Source organism: Thamnophis elegans, chromosome Z (genome assembly GCF_009769535.1).
Source record: "Thamnophis elegans isolate rThaEle1 chromosome Z, rThaEle1.pri, whole genome shotgun sequence".
Classification (NCBI taxonomy): domain Eukaryota; kingdom Metazoa; phylum Chordata; class Lepidosauria; order Squamata; family Colubridae; genus Thamnophis; species Thamnophis elegans.
In genome coordinates, this window is record NC_045558.1 from 7834757 (window position 1) to 7857821 (window position 23065).

Genomic DNA, 23065 nt, shown 5'->3' on the forward strand with positions numbered 1-23065 from the left:
TGGAGGATTGCAAAGTACAAGAATAACTCGTGGAATTTATCTTGCCTCTACTGTTTTTGATAATGAAGCCACAGTGGCATTATTATTATTATTGGTCTCAGGAAGAAAGAATAGAATAGAATGGAATGGAATGGAATAGAATGGAATGGAATAGAACAGAATAGAATAGAACAAAACAGAACAGCTTTATTGGCCAAGTGTGATTGGATACACAAGGAATTTGTCTCCAGTGTAGAAGCTTCAATATACATACAAACCACAAGTAATATAATCATAATATACCAACAGTAAAGGTAAAAGGCAAATGAGAAGGATAATAATTAATACCCCTATCAATATAAGGAAGAAAGGTATAGGTGGAGAAGAGCGTAATTCCTCTCGTTTAGTATTGTAAATGTTTTGTGTTATCCCACTTTGCAATAGACCTTTTTTTGTACTTCTGATCTTTTTGCTTATGCTTAATTTGGTCTTTAGCTTTCTGACATCCTAAGGTACCTTCTGTGGCAAGGGTACTTTCTCTGTGATGCTTTAGTTCTACTGAAAGATATAGACTCTTGTCCTTCCAAGATGCTGGATTGCAAAATATCTAGGTTTTTTTTGACCCAGTGAACCTTTGCATTAGCTTAGTCAATCAATACCAGATGCTTTAGTGTCCTCAGGGACTGCCCCCTCATTAATTTTTCACCTTTATTCTACTGATGAACTACAGTCTTGCATGGTTTTCTCTGGACTTTCCAGTTCCCAGTGTAATTAGAACTGTTTTATTGAACTGGCTGACTCTTTGCGTTTCTATTTAAAACTTTTTGCCCCTGGTTAACCTCAAAAACAAAATAGGGCAGGCCCTGGTCGATACTCTTGGTAAAAACAAATTTATTAGGCTTAGACTGAGAAGTTAAAATATATTAGAAAAAAGCAGCAGTAAGTCATGAAGAGTACCTGGATGTGTTCATTAAAGGCTCCAGAAATTAACTCAACTTGGTAAGGGAATCTTACCTTCCATAAGAAAAAGGTTGCTGGTTGCAGGGAACTGTCGTTAAATGTTTTTAAATAATCCAGTTCAGGTGTCAAAGCATATGAAGGACAGACAGGTCAGGAAAAGTGAATCTCCAGTACAAACCAAGAGACACTGCAATTTGACATAGGAAATAAATGAAAAAGGAAGGATAGCATTTGAAAGAGGCTTTAAAACGTCTTTAGTAGTTTCCACTCCTTTTTTCCCCCTTAGCAGATTTCCCTGCTGTGACTGGGGCAGTTAAATTGTTAAGGGAGATCTGTTCAATATTATAAACTATGATGCCATAACAGGTTTCCCACAACTGAGCAACCTTGGATTTTGTAGACTTCAACTCCCAGAATTCTCATCAAGGGCTATGCTAACAAGGGAATTCTGTGAGCTGAAGTCCCCGGATCTTGAAGATACCCAAATTGGGGAATATCTGGTTGGATTTGGATTTTGTGTTGGGTGAAACCCGAGAATCAGGTTCAACTCCTTTCAGAAGTGATGGATTGTGATCAGTTGCTTGTCTGATTCATTCAGTGTAGAGTACAGTCATACCTCAACACTTTTCTGCTTCAAAACCCATTGAATTCGGTATTCAACGCATTTTTAAGCAGAAATTTTGCCCCAATGCTTATCTTTTCCCTGATAGTCGACAAACTAAGAAAAACTTGCCTACTGACTCACTAGTTTTACTGGCTGAAATAGTGGGACACTTCATAAGTTACGTGGTTTTCTTGGTACTTGTTGGTTTCATATTTTTTGTGTTTTCCAAAATGAATTATCAATGGTATTGAAGTACCACTATAGTAATTTTATAATGTGGTTTAGTGTATGGTTTGAATTAACCATAATAAGATATGCCATCTAGAGTCTTTTGATAGTTTGATAGGTGACATATAAATTTATAAAGAAAAAAAATAAAAAATAAATAAAACAAATTTGTCCCTCATTAAATATGTGATCTAAATTGGTACAGGTAGCCCTCATTTTATGATAATTTGTTTACTGACTGTTTGATGGCACTGAAAAAAGTGACTTATGACCAGTCCTCACACTTACAACCATTGCAACACCCTGTAGTTACATGATTTGGCCGCTTGTCAATCGGTGTGCATTTATGACAATCAAAGTGATCCACAACTATGTGATTGCTGTTTGTAACCATCCCAGCTGGCATCTGACAAAATCAATGGGGGAATAGCAATAGCACTTAAGACTTATATATACCACTTCACAGTGCTTTACAGCCCTCTCTAAGCGATAGCATATTGCCCCCAAACAATCTGGGTCCTCATTTTATCCACCTCGGAAGGATGGAAGGCTGAGTTCAGATGGCCAGGATCAAACTTCTGGCAGCTGACAAAATTGGCCTGCAATCCTGCATTCTAGCCACTGGGCCACCACTGGGCCACCACTGGGCCTTTGAAGGTTGCAAATCACTGTCCTGTGATGTCTGGCTTTATGATGCACTACTTAATGATGAATTTTCCTGTCCCAATTGTGTTCATAAAATGAGGACTACTGTATGCCTTGGTCCAGCCTATCTCAAAGGATAGTTGTTATGGAACTAAAATTTAAGGTGGGGCTATTATCTGTGCTGCATTATCAAAAGGAGGGGGAGAGGGGATATAAAGAAGGAAATATAGACATAAATAACAAATTGGAAAGGTCTAAATTTCCTCCAAACCATCTTCTGCAACCGTCCCGTTTTAGATTGGTCTCAGAAAACTAGGTCTCTGCAAAACGTCTTTAGAACTTAAGGCTATGAGATTGTTCTTTGTAAATAAATACTGTACAACTGAATAAGAGAATACAAGTAGCCCTCGACTTACAACCACAATTAACCCCAAAATCTACGTTGGTAAGTGAGACATTTGTCAAGTGAGCTTTGTCCCTTTTTAACAACCTTTCTTGCCAGTTGTTAAGTGAATCCCTGTTAAGTTAGTCTCATGGGTTATGAAATGAATCTGGCTTCCCCACTGACTTTGCTTGTCAGAAATTTGCAAATGGAGATCACATGATACTGGCACCCTGCAACTGTCATATATATGTCAGTTGCCACCGTCACATCTGAATTTTGATGACGTGACCATGGGCATGTTGCAATAGTAATAAGTGTGGAAAACGGTCATAAGTCACTTTTTTCAGTGCTGTTGTAACTTTGAACAATCACTAAACAAACTTGAGTACTACCTGCATATGTAGCTCAGGATTAAAGGCTCTGAATTAGTGTTAGTGAGTGTGGAGTTTGCTCCCTGTTTATTTAGGTAGCTTGTATATTACATAGAAAAGCTTGTTTATATAGGGTAGCTGCCAAGCAGGGGTGTAGTTTTCTTCTTGATTAGGGTGTTGTTCTCTGTCTGTTTGTCTGGTGTAAATCTCTGTTTATCTGGGTGTTAGTGGTGGAGAGGATATGTTCTGGATTTTTTTTCCTTCTTGGTTTTTTGTTGTCTCCTTTGATTGGTGTGTAAATATAGTTTATTTCTATATGGCTGTTGATGGCTGATTTGTCTGAATGGCAAGCTTCCAGGAATTTCCTAACATTTTGAGATTTGGCTTGGTCTAGTATGCTGGCAATTTTCCAGTTAGTGAGTGTATGTTTAGGCTGCCTACACATGAAATAATTGTGATCTTCCTTTTCTGCAAGGCACTTTGCTATACACAATGAGTAATATATGTTATGTGATAGCAGTAGCAAGAATAGCTGAACAAAGCTAGAGAGATTCCTAGAAGTTGATCAATTCTCATTGCTGGCTAGCAATAAATCTATAAAAGCAGTTTCTATACAAGAAATGTTTTTGGTGAGATAATGAATGCTGCAAGCTTTATTGAATTATAGAGCAAAACGCAGAAAAGTTTCTCTTTGGAAGATCACTTTACTTAGGTAGATTTGATTACATTTCAGTAGATCATGTGTTTTCCCCAGCCATATAAATTTAGTGATGATTATGCTTGTTGGGTCTTTGCTATCTATTTGCCTTTTAAAGGCACAGCTGGACCTAGCCAAAAAAAAGTTTGCAACTTTACTTTTATGTTAAAACACTGAAAAAAACAAACATTAAACTGTTTTAAAGGGATATGATCTGAAAGGTCTATTGATTTTTTAAAAGATACATAAAAGTTATGGTCCCGGAAATCTTTCTTCGTGCTTTGGAAGTGATAATGAGCAACTAGATTGCTGTGATGAAAAGTAATTGAAAAAGGGAGCTGAGCCTTACCCTATCTGCTATTCTCTCTCTCTCTCTCTTTATCTCTCTTGCTCACTCTCTCTCTCTCTCTTTATTATCCCAGTCTCCCTCTTTCTCTCTCCACCCCTCTCCCTCTCTTTATCTCTCTTGCTCACTTTCTCTCTCTAGTATATCTGTCTCCCTTTCTCTCTCTACCTCTCTCTCTCTCTTTGTCTCTTTCTATGTCTCTCTGTCTCTCCCTTTCTCTCTGTGTGTGTCTCTTTGTCTCTTTCTATCTTTTTCTTCCTGTCTCTCCCTCTCCCCCCACTCTTTAACTCTCTTGCTCACTTTCTCTCTCTTTATTATCTATCTCTTTATCTGTCTCTCTCTTTCTCTATCTCTTTCTCTCTTTTTCTCTCCCCCTCTCCCTTCCTCTCTTGTTCACTCTCCCTCTTTATTATCTGTCTCTTTTTATCTCTCTTTATCTCTCTTTCTGTTTTTCTATTTGTCTCTTTCTCCCTTTTTCTCTCTCCCGCTCTCCCCCCTCTATCACTCTTGCTCACTTTCTCATTATTTCTGCCTCTCTTCATCTCTCTTTTTATCTCTTTCTCTGCGTCACTCTGTCTCTTTCTATCTCTCTTTCTCTCCCCCCTCTGTCTCTTTCTCTCCCTCTTCCTCTCTCTTTATCTCTCTTTATCTTTCTCTCTTTCTTTCTCTCACTATCTCTATTTTGAATATAAATTTATATATTTTATTTTTATATATGCAACAATTGTCTATGTCGGATAGTCAGAATAATGGCAGCTATGCCTCTGTTCATGCATTTTGCTAATAAAACATTCAATTGTACTTTTGTTATAAATGTTCATCCTGATATCTGAACATCACTCCTCTTTCAAAAAGAACAATATGAACTGTAATATGACTGCGAAATGGTGCTTGTTTTTACAAGTAGCACAATGTGCAGTAAATTAAACTCCTGTCTAACTAAATGTGTTAACTTCCTGCACTCTGAGTAAACGTTGTGGCTACTTTAAGAGTTGTAGTAACTTTAATGAGTGACTTTTTTTTAAGGCTAATCCAATTAGAAGCCTAAAAACAGTCTGATTCCTTTAATGAACAGCATAGAGGTTTGTGGGAGATTTGAAGTACTGAATAATTTCTGAATCATGCACAGCCTTGGAAATAACTGTTGCTTACATAATGTGAGATTTTAATCCAGACCTTAATATTTGTATATCTTCTCCTTTGTTTTCCAGACATTTATAGTACTGAACAAAGGGAAGACGATCTTTCGATTTAGTGCCACTCCTGCCTTGTACATTCTTACTCCTTTTCATCTAATCAGAAGAATAGCAATTAAAATTCTGGTACATTCATATCCTTTTACCTGTTTTTTTTCCTGACCAATATAGTAATTGAACAGTAACAAGTCATATGAACTTCATTGAGTTGGGTTGCTCTTATTCATTTAGAGCTGGGCCTGACGGTGTCTTCCAAATATTTTGAAATATAGCTCCAATATTTTTTATTTTAACTTTCACAGCCTCAGTCGCAGATCAGGGATTATAGAAACTGTAATCCAAAACATCTGGAAGATACCATATTGCTTCCTTCTGCTCTTCTTCTGAATGTATTCATAGATGCTGACTGTTAGACATTAAAGACCTGTATGGGAGGAAAAGGAAGTATATTACCCAGCAAAAATGAAACAAAATCTCTCTGTTTTATAAACCAGGAGAGCTGAATTTTTTAAAACTTGCATAGATAATGCAAATTGAACCCTTTGAATATTTTCCCCTTCATTTTGCATAATACCTCTTTGCAGATTTCCTTTTATTTTGCATAATCTGTTCTGTTGCGCTTCTCATGGGAAGGGATCACTTTTGACCATCAAATATTGTGCACCCAAGGTGGTAGCTATAGGGGTGTGTTTAAAAAAAAACCCAAGTCTGATTGTTGAGCTCCTGCAAGTATATTTATTTTTATTATTAACTCTTCAGACTTTTAAAGGTTAAAAATGGATGAAATTGTGCTTTTAGTTTAAAAGAATGCTTAAATAGGGGGGGGGGTAATCTATTTCAACTATCTTATTATGCACTGGATTTATGCATATATGTTAATTTTTAATTTTTGAAGCACAAATAATTTTTAAAGATTGCACACAAAGCCTCTTTAAACCTTGTCTATTTATTTGTCTTGGGTGAACATAATAAATGGGTAAGTGTGTATTTCATTTTTGCTTTTCCAATGAATGACCTGTACTTTTAAAAACAGATTGACCCCCATAATTGCAGGAGATACAGTTTTTCCTGATAAAGTGACACAAAGAGAATGTATTTCAATTATGCGCTGATGAAACTGTTAGCTATATTGTATTATGGACATTAATGAAATTTCTTTGATGGGCAGAATTATGCATTTTGCTGATAACCCCCCCCCCCCTTTACATATATATATATATATATCCTGTGATTGTGGAACAGAAAAAAATACCTGTCCGGATTTCATTCTGTAGCTGTGGGAATGCAACTTATTAGTGGGAATAATTTGTGGTATCTTGCAGATATTTGAAAGTGATGCTGGGTAGTACAATAGGAGAATTTTTGTTCTTCATAATGTTCTTCAGATTGCATACCTTGCACTGAACCATATTTTAGCCTAATATGCTAGTTTACCCAGTCTTAAGGCTAACATATGGGTAGATATAGTTGTATGCATCCAGTGCCCAAGGTTAATATAATTGAAGTTAAGCCAAGGTTGACAACAGTGGTTCTGAACAAGCTATCATTAAATCCACATACAAATAATCCTCCACTTATGACCATAATTAAGCCCAACATTTCGGTTGCTAAGCAAAACATTTAAGTGAATTTCCTTTGTTTTACAACCTTTCTTGCCACAGCTGTTAAGTGATTCTGGCTTCCACATTGACTTTGCTTGTCAGGTGGTGGCAAAAGTTGATCACATGACCCCAGGACACTGCAACCATCATAAATATGAACGATTTGCCAAGCATCTGAATGTTCCCCACATGATGCTGCAATGGTGTGAGAAACAGGCGTAAGTCGCTTTTTTCTTTGCCATTGTAACTTTGAACGGTCACTAAATGAATTGTTTTAAGTCAAGGAGTACCTGTATTGGAGCCCCGGTGGTGCAGTGGTTACAATGCAGCATTGCAGGCTAACTCTGCTCACTGCCAGGAGTTCAATCCTGATGGACTCAGCCTTCCATCCTTCCGAGGTGGGTAAAATGAGGACCCAGGTTGTTGGGAGAAAGATGCTGACTCTGTAAACTGCCTAGAGAGGGATGTAAAGCACTGTGAAGCGGTTCTATTATTAATTGCAAGGAACAATTACATTGGCTACCTGGTGGGGAAAAGGCAAGATTAGAATAGTAAAGGTACACAACATTTTGTGTTCATGAGGGTTTGCATAATAGCTTTGTGTGTGTGTGTGTGTGTGTGTGTGTAAGGCATAGAGACACTGATATAATTTTGTCCTATTTTCTAAATTATGGGAAGCTGAAAAAGATTCAAATGATAATTTCACTTCTCCACTAAAGATATCCAACCTATCGTTTTCTTTAGGGGTGGGTCTATTCTAAAGAGTTATATCAAAAATGCATACAGGTAGTCCTTGACTTACAACAGATCATGTCATTCAAAGTAACAATGGCACTGAAAAAAGTGACATGACTGTTTTTCACACTTATGACTGTTGCAGCCTCCCGGTGGTCATATGATCACAGACAGTTTGCAGCTGGCATGTATTTATGACAGTTGCAGTGTCCTGGGGTCACATGATCAGCTTTTGTAAACTTCTGACAAGCAAAGTCAGTGGGGAAGCCAATTCATTTAAAAACTGTGTTACTCATTTAACAACTGCAGCGATTCACTTAACAACCGTGGCAAGAAAGGCCTCATATAATGAAACAAAATTCACTTAACTGTCTTGTTAACAACATACATTTTGGGCTCAATTGTGGTTGTAAGTCGAGGACTATCTGTACTGCACAATAATGTAAGGGTAAAAAGGATAAGGTTATCATTTCACATATTCTGCAGAAAATTCCAATTTTTCAGAGCAGAGGTGAGCTCTGCAGTTCTTGGAGAAAAGGTTGGAGATATTGTCTTGTAGCTGAGGATTAGACCAGGGGTGTCAAACTCATGTCGTCATGGCAGCTTCATGTGACGTATCGGGATTCCCCCCCTTCACCAAACTGGAGTGGGCATGGCCAGCTTGTGATATATCCAGCCCATGGGTCGGGAGTTTGACATCCCTGGATTAGACAAAGGGATATTAAGATACCTTATCCTTTATCGGTTTTGAAAATAAAAGCATCAAACTGGATATGTTTCCCTTTTGTGTGTTTAGTATGAAAAGAATTGCTCCGCTTTTGGGATAGCAAATAGTAAGTGATCTTAGAGAATCCCAAAAGTGAATCAGGGGTTGAATCTGTCAGGGTATCTCTGAGCTTGGTTGTTTTCTTGCAGACTTTTTATTATCGAACTAGGTAACATCATCAGTGCACCTAGATCAGCAGTTACAGTAGTTAGGTACTGAAACATCTCAATGGTGAAATTTGATATTTTTTACTACTACTTCTGTGGGCATGGCTTGGTGCACATGGTGTGGTTTGGTGGGCATGGCTTGATGGGCATGACAGGCGAAGGATACTGCAAAATTTCCATTTCCACCCCATTCTGGGGCCAACCAGAGGTGGCATGTGCCAATTCTCTGAACTACTCAAAATTTCCACTATCAGTTCTCCAGAACCTGTCAGAACCTTCTGGATTTCACCCCTGAAACATTTGCAAGGAAACAAGCTTTGAGAGAACTGAGGATCCCACAATTCATCCCTGAGCTACAAATATTCTCTTCTATGATACTAGGGGGTGACTGTGGGAGGTACCATTAAATCCAAGAGCTGTAGGCTCGCCTGACAAACTGGGGAAAAACAATCCTAGAAGAAGACACGTCTAACAATTTCATATTGTAGAAGGAATTGAGTTTTAATTTATGCATAGAAATGCAACATATTTGGCATTATACGCAAGAATTATTACATGTTAATGTTAGTCATTTCCCCCTGCAGCTTCATGTCAGCATAACATTCAGATGTAAAAATTAGATGCAAAGGGAGTCCAGAATAATTTAGCCATCCCACTATCAACCTAAGACCTGGTGGGTAACAGTTGCGTTGTAAGCAAAGAGGCAAAGACTTTTGAGAAGAGGGTTTGTCTAGCTGAGCTGAGGGTCAGGTTTCTTGCTCCCAACTATATTCCTTGGCTACAAGACAAGTACACCTTGTGACACTTTTTCACTGTTCTCGCAGGCTGTTGCTTTTTGCTCTGTGGATGCTGTCAATACAATGTGTCTTTAAGAATGTAAGGCGAAGCAAATGTCATTCTTCCCTTGGGTTTCCAGGAAGGGATTTCACTCCCTACATCCTGGAGGAATGTGTGGGTGGATTTATACCAACAATCAGATACAGTTCTTCTGTCTGGCTTAAAAACACGAAGAGCACCAGGGTTCTACTGTATAGATACCAGCACAGAAAGCTTAGGTCTCTAACCTATGTTGCAGCCTGAAATATCTAATGCACAGAGCTGCAGGCAAGAGCTGAGATTTGATGGCTTCATTCAAGCAAGTGTGTACTTTACAAATTGGTTGAAACAGATTTATTAAAATGCATGTCCCCCATGACTCAGCAAAGCACGTGTTATGCTTCTGGTTCCCTTGATATTGGATCAAAAGACAGAGCTCATGCAGGATAAATGTGCATTTAATAAGCCTGCCTCATATTTTAAGAAACACTGGATCAGCTTGTGAGGGGACCCTGGGTGGTGTGCCCTCATTAAATCAGTGACAAGTCAAAATCTCTTCTACGATACCTGAATTTGAAAAAAAGTTAAGTTGAAAATCAAGCCAGGTTGCATGATTTCTTGCCTTTTAAAACCAGGAAGGATAATTTATTTTGTTAATCGCAGGCATTTTAGTCCTACTTGTATTATTGGCCATATTAATCTTATCAAGATAAAGCAGATTTACTTGTGTGCACATTGATGACAGTACACAATTCACAGTGGTTCATGACTAATGGAGACAATAATATGACTCGATTCAGCAATTTTTTTGGCCTTTGTTATATCACCAAGCAGTGATGCTCAAATACTTCAACATACCTTCACTAATGTAAAGCCTATAAAGTTGCTTTACTAAAAATAAAAATAAAAACTGGATGCAATGTGGCACATAATAGCATGTGATACTTACCATAAATAGCTTTTTGGTGATTGCAAATGCTTTTTTGCATACAGGTAGTTCTAAACATATAGTCACTGTTCAAAGTTACAACATTGAAAAAGTGATTTATAAGGTTTTTCACATGTAAAACAATGTGAACATCCCCATGTCTACATGATAAAAATTCAGACACTTGTCAACTGACTCACATTTATGGCGGTTGCAGCATCCCAGGGTCATGTGATCACCTTTTGTCATCTTTTGTCAAGCAGAGTCAGTGGAGAAGGCAGATTCACTTTACAACCTGGTTACTAACTTAACAACTGTAGTGATTCACTTAATTGTGGCAAGAAAGGTCATAGGATGGGGCAAAATTCACTTAATAAGTATCTCACTTAGCAAAAGAAATTTTGGGCTCAATTGCAGTTGTAAAAGTCAAGGGCTGCTTGTATCCATCCCCCTGCACCAGGATTTCCTTAGAGTAGAAATATTTCCATATTCTTTTGAATTGGCCTGGGTGGGGGTTGGATCTGAAAATATATGGAAACAAACCTTGGTACCCCTAACATTTTAAACAAGGAGCTGTACCATTGGCTTAGTGAAAGTTTTCTGTAAACTAATGTTTCTATATTTCAGTGATTCTTAAAGTGTGATCCTAGGACCGTGATGGCTAACCTTTTTCTAAAAGTGTGCCAAAACTGTGTGCATGGGCGCTATTGCACGTGCATGACCACCCACCTGTGCACGCATGGGCGACCCCCCCCCCCCATTGTGCATGCACAAGCGACCCACGTGGGGGGGGAATTTTCACCCTCCCCAGGCTCCAGAGGCTGTCCTGAAGCCTGGGGAGGGCAAAAACGGCCTCCCACAGCCCCCAGCCTTCCAGAGGTTCGTTCCTGAACTTCCGGGTGGGCCGTTCGGCCTGTTTTTCACCCTCTCTAGGCTCCAGAGGCCTTCCTGAAGCCTGGGGAGTGTGAAAATGGCTTTCCTGGCCCCCTGGAAGGCTAAAAATCAGCTGGCCAGCACGCACATGTGTGCAGGAGCTGAGGGCTGCCAAGGGCTGCCATGCCAGCGAATATGGCTCCACATGCCACCTGTGACCCAGTGCCATAGGTTCACCATCACGGTGAGAGGATGTCTGAAGACCCCTCAAGACTCTCTCGGGGTCTATCAAATCCAAATTGTTTGCCTGAAAAACAATAAACAATTAACATCTCAGTTGTGAGAAGCAATAGTGACAGTGAATGCATCCATTTAAATTTTTAATTTTTGTTTCATTGATTTAGTTGTAGCTAATCTTTGTTATTTTTACAAATAACCCAAGGCAGCGAACATATGCAATGTATCTTCCTCTTTTTATTTTCCCCACAATTACAACCTTGTGAGGTTAATTGCGAGAGAGGGATTGACTGACCTAGCTGGCAGTCACTAAATGAACTCTTGTAAGTTGAGGACCACCTGTATTTCTTGACAGTTCTTGGCTCATGAAAGGACTTAAGTGCAGGAATCTGTTACAACAGTGCTACCCAACCTTTGGGGCCACAGGAACCTGAGAGAGGTTTTTCCCCCGCAAACCAGTGGGGGCATGTTTTTATTTGCTGCCTGTATCCCATGGATGGGGCTTTGCTTGTTTGCGCAGCCTAGAGTCTGGCATGCCATGGCCCAGTGCCGGTCCATAGACAGGGGGTTGGCGACCCAGGTGTTACAAGCCATGATTGCAAAAAAAGTGGGGTGCACCTGATGGAGTCCTTATGGCAGGGATGCCATTATGCCTTTTGCCTCAGTCATGTCGCAACATCCAAGGCGAACCATGTGGTTTGCCACAGTGATATCATCGTGCACAGGCTGTCCCTTGTCACCCACCCTGCAGACCCTGTGTGATGATAGGGGATTATTTGCCTTTAATGCAGAAAAGAAGGAAGCCATATCCAACAAAACTAGTTCACAACTGTCAATACACTGGTAGTCTTCAGCTTACAACCATTTATTTAGTGACTGTTCAAAGTTACAAAAGCACTGGGAAAAAGTGACTTGTGACTTTCCCCCCCATAATTAGGATTGTTGCAGCATCTCCAGTCACATGATCAAAATTCAGGCGCTTGGCAACTGGGGTGTATGCTCCTGCAGTGTCCCAGAGTCACGTGATCCCTTTTGGCAGCCTTCTGACAAGCAAATTCAACAGGAAAGCCCAATTCACTTAACAACCATGCTACCAACTTAACATTGGCAGTGATTCTCTTAGCAATTGTGGCAAGAAAGATGGTAAAATGGGGCAAAACTTATTTGATAACTGTTTGGCTTAGCAAAATAAATTTTGGGCTCAGTTATGGTCATAAGTCAAGGACTACCTGTGTGTAACTATGCTCTAGGATTTTAATCCTAGGCCTCACATTTTTCCAAGGCAGTGCACAGCCTGCACTATGGGAGGTAGTTGAGATGTTCTGCCTGTCTGAGGCAGATGGTTTTTTTAAAAAAATAAATGAAAAAAAAATTAAGTAAGCAAGTAAATAAGAAGCCAGCCAGCCAGCCAGCCAGCCTGGGAGCTGCTCATTCCTGCCTTCCCAGCTTCAGGAAGAGGTTTAGATCCAGTAATAAAGAATAGCTTCTTTTTGAGAGAAAACAAACCCAGAAGAGATACAAAAGAATATTTATAAGGGTTGAAATGTGGGGTCCTCAGTGCTCTCTGAGCTTGGTAGTTTCCTTGCAGATGTTTTATGAACCAACTAGGTAACATCATCAGTGCTAGAAGAAAGGGTCTGCAGAATGGAGGGGGTGGAGGAGGAGGAGGAAGAGGAGGAGAATTGTGAAGCGTCAGTGCTCTCTGAGTTTGATGGTGTTTTTGCAGATGTTTTGTTACCCAATCAGGTAACATCAGCAGTGCTAGAAGGCTTTGCTCTCTTTATGGCTTGCCTTGTCAGTGTTGGAGGGAGTTGGTTCTTTCATTAGGTTGTGGTTTACTGTTAGCTTGTTTGTCTGAGTTGATGGTTCCTTGCTTGGGGTATTGTTTACTTTTTAATGGTTTGTTTAGTACTGATCTTGGTATTAATCTCTGCTCATCTGAGTGTTGATTGCTATCAACTGAGGAGATCACCAAGGATCCCACATTTCAGTTGTTCAGCTAAACCCGATTAACGAAATTGCTGATGCTATAGCTCAGTGGTCCCCAACCTTTTTATCGCCGCGGACCAGTCAGCCTTTGATAATTTTACCATGGCCCGCTGAGCACGCGCAGGGGTGGGGGGGCGTTGTTCGCGACGACACATTGATAGCGTACCTGCGCGGGGCTCTCTTCCCTGGAGCCTTTGCGCACGGCCCAGGAGCTTTTGTGCACGGCCCAGGAGCCTTTGCGCTGCAGCAATCATGTCCCCCGGCCGCTGCAGCGATCATGTTCCCCGGCCGCTGCAGCGATCATGGCCCTCGGCCGCTGCGCGGCCCGGTGCCAGGTACTCCACGGCCCGGCACCGGTCCGCGGACCGGGGGTTGGGGACCACTGCTATAGCTAAAAGCAGAAGAAGTTTTCATTGACAGAAGCAGAGTGCCAGATGTGTGTGAGAGAGAAAGAATGTTGGTCCTTACCTGAACGTTCGTTTTAAGTAAAATTGAGGGAGGGGTCGCTGCTGGGATATCGCCAAAGCCTTATTGGTCCAGAGACTGAGGGAAATTTCTTTTATGCTTCATCATTCCCTGTTGGTTCCCAGTTTCCTCGAAGCCACAGTACGAATCTGCCAAAAAAACAAACAGACCACAGACCACCCGACCCTTCACCTGACTAGCTGACTAAGTCTTACTCGGGAGGGAAGTGACCCCTCCCTCAATTCTACCTAAAACAAACGTTACCAGTAGAATTGAGGGAGGGGTCACTGCTGGGAGGCACCCAAGCTCAGTCCCAGGGAGGGACTAAGACCCAGGAGAAGGGGTGGTTGCTACCTGCTGAAGAGCTCTGTGCCCGAAGGATGCGTCAGCAGATGCGAAGGAATCTATTCGGTAATGTTGTATAAAGGGAGTCGGGGATGACCAGGTGGCTGCCTAACAAATGTCCTCATGGCCCTAGTGGCTCACGCTGCAGTAGTAGTGGCACTCCATGTGGAGTGGGCCGTGACCCCCGCAGGAGGAGACTGGACTGAGGAGTCATAGGCAGTGGAGATCGCTTGGTGTAACCACCTGCCAATAGTGGCAGATGAAACCCTACTTCCCAGAGAACCGGGCTGAAAAGAAATGAAGAGGCTTCAGACTTGCGAAAGGTCGCCGTACGCCAGAGATAAATGCACAGAGCGCAGTGGACAAACCATGCCAGAGGCATTCCCTCTTGTTGGAAGGAGCAGGATAGAAGTTGGGAAGCGTGACCTCTTGGGCCCGATGGAAAGGGGAATTGACCTTTGAGAGGAAAGTAGAGCCCAGGCGCAGGACCACTCTATTATGCTGAAACTGATATAGATCGTCCATGGACAAGAGGGCCCTCAACTCAGAAATGTGATGAGCAAAAGTTGCCGCAACAAGGAAAACCACCTGGAGAGATAAGAAACGGAGTGGATCGTCTGTAACGGTTTAAAGGGAGCCCCAGTTAGAGCCCGCAAAACCAGGGGCAAGTCCCATGTGGGGAACCTATGGATCGGAGGGGGCCTAGGTGGGCTGCATCCTTTAGAAACCTCTTTATCAAAGGAAGATGGAAAAGAGGGGGGAGTTCATCTCCGGTGAGGACCGAAGACAGAGCAGCCACCTGATGTCTCAGGATATTATTGGAGAGACCCCCATCCAGACCTTTCTGCAAGAAGTCTAGGACCTGCACAACCGAAGCCTCGGTTGGGCAGATACCATTAGGTGAACATTGACCATGTCAAATTGTAGATTCGTGTGGTGGATGGTGGCCTAGAGGCCTCAATGGTCGCTATGACTCAGGAGGACAGGTTAGCATTTCTCAAGAGGCGCCGCTCAAGTGCCAGGTGGTCAAGTGGAGCCACTTGACCCCTTCCAGTCAGGCTTCAGACCCGGTTACAGCACAGAAACCGCTTTGGTCGCATTGACCGATGATCTCTGGAGAGCCAGAGATGGAGGACATTCCTCCATCCTGGTCCTCCTTGACCTCTCAGCGGCTTTCGATACCATCGACCATGGTATCCTTCTGCGACGACTGCGGGAGGTGGGAGTGGGAGGCACCGTGTTGCGGTGGTTCTCCTCCTACCTCTCGGACAGGTCGCAGTCGGTGTTAGTGGGGGGGCAGAGATCGTCCCCTAGGCCCCTAACATATGGGGTGCCTCAGGGCTCGGTCTTATCCCCCCTACTATTCAACATCTACATGAAACCGCTGGGAGAGATCATCCGCAGGCACGGGATCAGATACCATCAATATGCGGACGATACCCAGTTGTATCTGTCCGCCCCGTGCCAACTCAATGAAGCGGTAGACGTGATGAACCGAGGCCTTGAGGCCGTTATGGACTGGATGAGGGTTAACAAGCTTGTGCTCAACCCAGAAAAGACCGAGTGGCTGTTGTGCTTCCCTCCCAAAGATTCGATCAATATTCCATCACTCAGGCTGGGGGGTCAAATTCTATACCCCTCAGAGAGGGTTCGCAACTTGGGAGTCCTCCTGGATCCACAGCTATCGTTTGACCACCACCTGACGGCTGTGACCAGGGGGGCATTCGCCCAGGTTCGCCTGGTGCGCCAGTTGCGACCCTACCTGAATCGGGAGGCTCTCACAACAGTCACTCGGGCCCTTGTGACCTCTAGGCTGGAATACTGCAATGTGCTCTACATGGGGCTGCCCTTGAAGAGCATCCGGTGACTTCAGCTAGTGCAGAACGCGGCCGCGCGAGCGATTGTGGGTGCACCTCGGTTCACCCACATAACACCTATCCTCTGCGAGCTGCGCTGGCTACCTGTCGATCTCCGGATGCGCTTCAAGGTGCTATTAGTCACCCATAAAGCCCTGCATGGTAGTGGATCTGGATACTTGAGAGACCGCCTTCTGCCAATTACCTCCCTGCGACCAATTAGATCTCATAGATTAGGCCTCCTCCGTATTCCATCGGCCAGCCAGTGCCGGCTGGCAACTACAAGGAGGAGGGCCTTCTCAGTAGTAGCCCCGACCCTTTGGAACGAGCTCCCCGTGGAGATTCATACCCTCTCCACCGTCCAGGCCTTCCGCACAGCCCTTAAGAACTGGCTAGCCCGTCAGGCCTGGGGACAAGGATAGCCGCCCCTCCCGAATGATGAATGTATGTTGCTTATTACTTTTATTATATGTGTCTACGTTATTGTTTGTATTCCCCCTCCCTGATTTTATGTGAGCCACCCTGAGTCCCCTCAGGGAAAAGGGCGGCCTACAAATGTTAATAAACATCTAAACAAACATCTAAACACTGGGGCTCCGGATGGAGCAGGACCCCCTGGCACAGGGCAACTTCCTCTCAAGGAATCCTCCATGGAGGTGAGATGGAGAGCTGGACTAGGTCTGCAAACCAAGGCCGTCTGGGCCAATATGGTACAATGAGGATAATGGTTGCCCTCTCTACCACTACCTTCCTCGGGGTCCCCGGGATGAGAGGAAGGGGAAGAAAGGCATAGAGCTGGGCGGCCATCTGCTCCTGAGAGCGTCTGTCCCTTCCGCATTCCGAGCCGGAAAACATGTGAAGAATCTTGGCAGTTGGGTGTTCGTCAGTGTTGCGAACAAGTCCACCAGCGGTGTGCTGAACCGCTGACAGATCTTGAGAAAGAGTTTGCGCTGGAGTTGCTACTTGCAATGGTCGATGGTCTTGCGGCTAAACCAGTTGGCTTGATGATTGGCAATGCCTGAGATGTGCTCCGACACAACCGACTTCAACTGTCTCTCCAAGTTTCAATGCCTCCTGCCACAGGCTCCTGGAGTGTGTGCCCCCCTGATGGTTCATGTGAGCTTTCGTTGCCACATTGTCCATTAAGAGGAGCAGGTGGTGGCCCACTATTGAGTTTTTGAAGTGCCGGAGGGCCAGGCGGGCTGCCTTCAGTTCTAACCAATTTATATTGTGGCGCAGGTCTGAAGTTGTCCATTGACCCTGCACCACTTGGGAGTCCATCAGATCCCCCAACCAAAGAAGCTTGCATCTGTTGTGATTGTCATTCTGTTCAGCTCCCAGAACTCGGAGCTGCATCTCAAGGCTGGAGACAGCCACCATCTCAAGGACAGACGGACCTCCAGGTTGAGACAAATTGTCATGCTCATTCGCTTGTGTTGGTACGGAATGAGAGTCCATTGGAATGGCCTGGAATGAAGACGGGCCCAGGGAACGATCCCTATACAGGATACCATCTTGCAATAGCAGTAGACTTAGCAGTAGACTTATATACCGCTTCATAGGGCTTTCAGCCCTCTCTAAGCGGTTTACAGAGAGTCAGCATATTGCCCCCAACAATCCGGGTCCTCATTTTACCCACCTCGGAAGGATGGAAGGCTGAGTCAACCCTGAGCCGGTGAGATTTGAACCGCTGAACTGCTGATCTAGCAGTAGCCTGCAGTGCTGCATTTTAACCACTGCGCCACCTCGGCTCTATCTTGCATAGAAGATGTGCTAAGGTCAGGATGGAAACAGACTGACTTGTGCATACTTGATGCACTAGGGACTGAAGGCTGCAGAGGCGGTCTGGAGAGAGCTGAACAAGACCCATCACGGAATCTATCACCGCCCTCAAATGAAGGATTCTGGTTGTGGGAGATAGATGGCTTTTGCGGAAGTTGATGAAAAATCCCAGGGATTGTAGAGTCTGAATGGTAAGTTGCAGGTCGAGGAGTGCCTGTGAGTGTGTTTGGGCCTGAACGAGCACATTGTCCAGGTAGCATTGGAGTCTTACAGGGTTGGAGCGTAGGTGAGCCGCCAATGCTGCCAGGACCTTCGTGAAGGTGCTAGAGGCCAAGGTGAGAGCAAAGGGATGGGCATGGTATTGATAATGTAGCTCTTTGTGAGAGAATATCAGGTACCTGTGATGGAGGGGCAAGATTGGGATGTGGAGATAGACCTCTGTTAAGTCCACTGATGCTAGGTAATCTCCTTCCCTGATCCCTTGGAGAATGGACCTGAGAGACAACATTTTGAACTGCCTGTAAACCAGGTAACGGTTGAGTCACTTGAGGTCCAGGATCACCCTCCATCACCCCAAGGCCTTCAGAACCACAAAGAGGTAATGACCCAACCCGTGTTCGGCCTTCGGAATCTCCTCCACTGCCTGAATGTCCAGCAGATGTTGAATGGCCAGGGACATGAGGCAGTGACAGACTGGATCCCAAGACAGGAAAAAGGTCCTGAAGAACGTCAGAGACAGAGAGAGAAACTCCAAGCGTAGGCTGAACCTGATGATCGACCTGACCCAGGCATCCATGTTATCTGATCCCCTCTGTCCGCGAAGTGTTCCAGGCGGCCACCTATGGGAAGACTTGGGTTGGAGTCATTTCCCTTTGCGGAAAGGGCCGCCCCCCCTCCATGAAAGGGCTGCCTGGACTGGGGCTGGAACCTATTCCTGTCCTGGTAATAAGGTCATTGAGTTTGTCTATCAGATCTGTAGGGGGAGAACCTACGTTGATGGAAATCAGACTCAGGAGCCTTATAAGAAGGCCTATGGTAGTGGGAAGGGCGAGTGTCTGGCTTCTTTGCATTGGTAGGCAGGACCTTTTTCTTGTCTTTATTCTCTATGAGAATTGGGTCTAGACACTTGCCAAAAAGATTAGTGCCAGTGTATGGGGCCGCTGCCATGTTCCATTTGGACTTATTGTCCATTTGCCAACTGTGGAGCCAGAGCAGCTGTCTGGAAGTCACTGAAGTAGCTAACACTCAGGATGCATATTTGATGGAATCCAGAGTGGCGTCCACCAAGAACTGCGTGGCAGCTATGATCTTCATGAGATCTTGTAGCAGGTGCTCATCCTGAGGCGGGATGTGGTCCTACAGTTGACGTAGCCACATGACAGTGGTGCGGTTGAAATAGGAGGCCACTGCCGCAGAACTAATTGCCCAGCCGAAGCAGTGAAATTCTTACGCAAGGTAAGTTCCACACGTTTGTCCTCTGGTTTTAACTTGTCGACTGCATCACCTGACACTACTGTGGAGGCCATGGCTAAGGCAGCCACTGGGGTGTCTACAGTTGACAACTGCAGGGCCTGGGAAAAGGCCTGCTCCATGTTGTAGAAGTGGCAGTCGTTACTCCCAGGGTTGGGAAGAGTAGAGGGACGTGCCCGTTGGTTTTTCACTACCTCCAAGAATAGAAGAGGGGCTGGGACCTCCTCCTTGTTGGTGGCAGTGTTATAAAACATGGCCAGGTTGGGATCTCTTGGCTTGGGAACATCAGGGTCTCCTGTGCCTATTTTAGTGGTCCTTCTTGTCTTATGTAATAAGGTTTTAAACATAGGAGGAGAGAAGAGACCAGGAAAGGCCGGAAGGTCAGGGGGAACGATGTCCTCATCCTCTGAAAATCTCGTATCTTGATGGACCTCCTCCCCCAAGATAGACCCTTCACTCACTACAGAAGGAGAAGGGGGCCTAGGATTCTCCTGCCTGCAGGTAGAAGAGGGATGTCTAACATCAGAACGAGGCCTGATCTCAGTTTGAGAAGAGGTGGCTCTTTGAGCTAGGCCAGTGGCAATACCTTTAGTGATGGCAGAAGATATAAGGCGTTTAATAGTCTCAGGAAGGAGTTCCAAATCATCAAGCTCATTCTTGGAGGGACCTGGAAGGGGTGCTTGGGGAGCAAGGATGGCAGCTGGAAGGAAGTCACGAGACGAACCCTGTAATGGATCCCCTTGGTTTTCCTCAATCACCCTTGGAGATGCAGGTGGGGAAGGGGAAATCTCCTGTTTGGTTTGCCTACATGGCCTAGGAGGAGAGATAGAAGGGGAGGATGGACTGAAACTCCTGGGAGGGGAGGCCGATTAATGGGATCCTGGTCTAATTGGTGACCTGGATCTGGCAGAAGAGGAGGGCCTTGCTGCCTAGGCCTGCTTCTCCACCCTTGCTACTCTCTTTTTGAGGGCATGTTGGTGCCTAAGTTTATCCCGGACTGTTGCTCTGGAAGGGCGCTTGGCGGCAGAAGGTTTAGAGGCTGCCGCCTGTGTCCTGGGCCTATCCAAATCCCCTGCTAGGGGGTGCTCCAGGGGCTCCCCTGGAGCTAGGGCTCTGTCGGGCCTGGAATCACCCATATCATTCAGGTGGCCTTGTTGATGAGAAGGCTGTGGCTGACTAAGATGCCTGGGGGAATCGCAGCCTTGCAGGAGCTGCAGGGGCTACAAGATGATCAATGCTACCTGCCGGCCTCGATTTATGGCCACGATGCAGGCCCGGGCCTCAAAATGGCCACCTCCACATGCGTGCCTTAAAATGGCTGCCGGAGGTCTTGAGCATCTCACTGAAAACTTCATTTAATGGCGGTGTGACTTGCCTAGTTGTCCTTTGCGCACCTTGCAACCGCTCGGCTCCTTTCTTCAATCCACAGCTTAGCTGAGAAGCTACAGCTTGCCTTTGAAATGGCGGTGCCGAGGGAAGCTCGTGCACCGATTTCTAAGCCACTAGAGCTGCTGCGAGTTATTTCTTCAGGCACGGCTTGCTGAATGGAAGGGCAGCCGCGCCACGCTGGATCGTTCTTCGCAGCCCTCCTGTGGAGCTGCAAGGACAGAGCCTGTCACCCCCGCTGGCCCAGGGACTGTACAGAGCTCCCAAGCCCTGGGCAGGGTAGAGAAGTCCGGATGGATCTTCCCCAGCACACAGGCAAGCCGGAAACCCAGTATCATATGGCAGCAGCTCAATTTGTAATTTAGTTGAATTTAAGTAAGTCAATTAGCCAAATTAATCCAGAACCGAGAAATCTTGAATAAATATCTCCTCGGGGGAACCAAAACCAGTGTTTGGACCAAAGACTGAGGGGAAACTGGGAACCAACAGGGAATGACAAAGCATAAAAGAAATTTCCCTCAGTCTCTGGCCCAATCAGGCTTTGGCAATATACCAGCAGTGACCCCTCCCTCAATTCTACTGTTAAAAAAATATATCTCTGAACTCTTTTTTTTTCTTTGAGCAAACCTTCCTTTGCAATGCTTATTGTTCCATAGCATAATAAGAAAATAAATGAACTGGAATGTGTCTTGAAGATCCTGCTGCTTTAGTCAGAACGAGACACCATTGTGCTGTAATCTTCACTCTATTTGTATATGTGTGCATGTATAAAAGGGGTGGGATTTACAACATGACAACACAACACCGCCCTCATTATTCTGCTCCGTCTGCCTCTTGTGCAGGCTGCTGTTTCATCACAGAACAATGAAGATAAAATCCTCTTAGACTCAAGACTTCAAGTCCAGGGGAAATGTTACAAAGACAGTTCAGTAGCACTTAAATCTGAATAGAGCTGGAAGGGACCTTGGAGGTTTTCTAGTCCAACCCTCTGCTCAAGCAGCAGACACTATACAATTTGAGGCTAGTGATTGTCCAGGCTTCCTTTGCAGCTGCAGGATAGATGGCTCCCTTTTAAAAATAATTCCTGTCTTGCTCCTCACATCTTGATATCTACTCCTCTCTCCAAGTGGAAAAAGGTTGCTGTGCCTCATCTTCATCATTACTCTTCGGGCAAGGGACTCCAACCTTGGCGGCTTTGTGAACTTCAGCTCCCAGATTGGGGACCCCTGCCCTAAGTGGAAGTTTTGCTACTCACCTGGGCACCATGCACCAATCGGGTTTTTATCTTTGTTTTTTCCTGGCCCTGAATGATCATCCGGCAACTGAAGAATAAAAAGAAATTGAATTACTGAGTACGTGTAATCCTCGATTTACAACCATTTGTTTAATGACTGTTCAAAGTTACAATGGCACAGAAAAAGTGACTTATCACCAGTTTTCACACTTATAACTGCTGCAGCATTCTCATGGTCACTTGATCAAAATTCAGATGCTTGGCAACTGATATGTACTTATGATAGTTGCACGGTCCCAGGGTCGTGTGATCACCAGTTGTAACTTTCCCAGCTGGCTTCCAACAAGCCATGGCAAAAGCCAGATTCACTTAACAACCATTCATGTGTCATTTTAGCTCCCATTTACTGGGTAATTAGAAAGAACACTGACTGGCTCAAGAAAGTGATGTGCACACAACAGTGAACAGAGAGGTGTAAAAATTTTGCTTAGAATTAGTAGTGATGGGGAAATCTAACAATATTGTGGTAGGTGTCAACCCTTTAGGTAGGATATGTCAAGAAGAAGGCATTAAGGATTCCAGGAATGTTGTTTAGTAAGGTTGAATAAAAGGATCTCAAAATTTTTTCCAGATTCCTCTCTGTTCCATGTTACACCAAGCAATATCAAGGCTGTGTTATTTTAAGTATCTTTTTAAGCTTCTCTCTGTCTCTGGACTATGCAAGCAGATTCTCTGATATCTTCCCCCAAGGTCAGTTTTACATTTCTTTATATAGATCTTGCATTCCGGTCAGAAGGCCTGATACAATGGCTTATGCTTTGCATGGAGATGTGATTTAATTTTATGACATTTGTCATGAAAGATTTAAGGGCTGTCAGGTAGCGGATGGAGTAAATTCTATTGGTTTGGATGGTAGGGTAAGGAGGTTGAATGGCAAGATGGAGGCTAAAGCATACGATGAACATTAACTGGAAATGCGTATGTCTAGTCTGGTGAAAAGAAGG

At 44.2% G+C, this 23065-nt stretch overlaps 1 protein-coding gene across 1 annotated transcript in view; it reads left to right on the forward strand.

Moving 5' to 3' along the window:
- Nucleotides 1-5432: 5432 nt before the first annotated feature.
- LOC116521105 (sodium channel protein type 5 subunit alpha-like) overlaps nt 5433-23065 on the forward strand; it is a 286693-nt gene continuing 269060 nt past the window's right edge. Inside the window, exon 1 of the mRNA XM_032235761.1 lies at nt 5433-5545. The gene's annotated coding sequence lies outside the window, so the exon portion shown is untranslated. The remainder of the gene's footprint in view (nt 5546-23065) is intronic.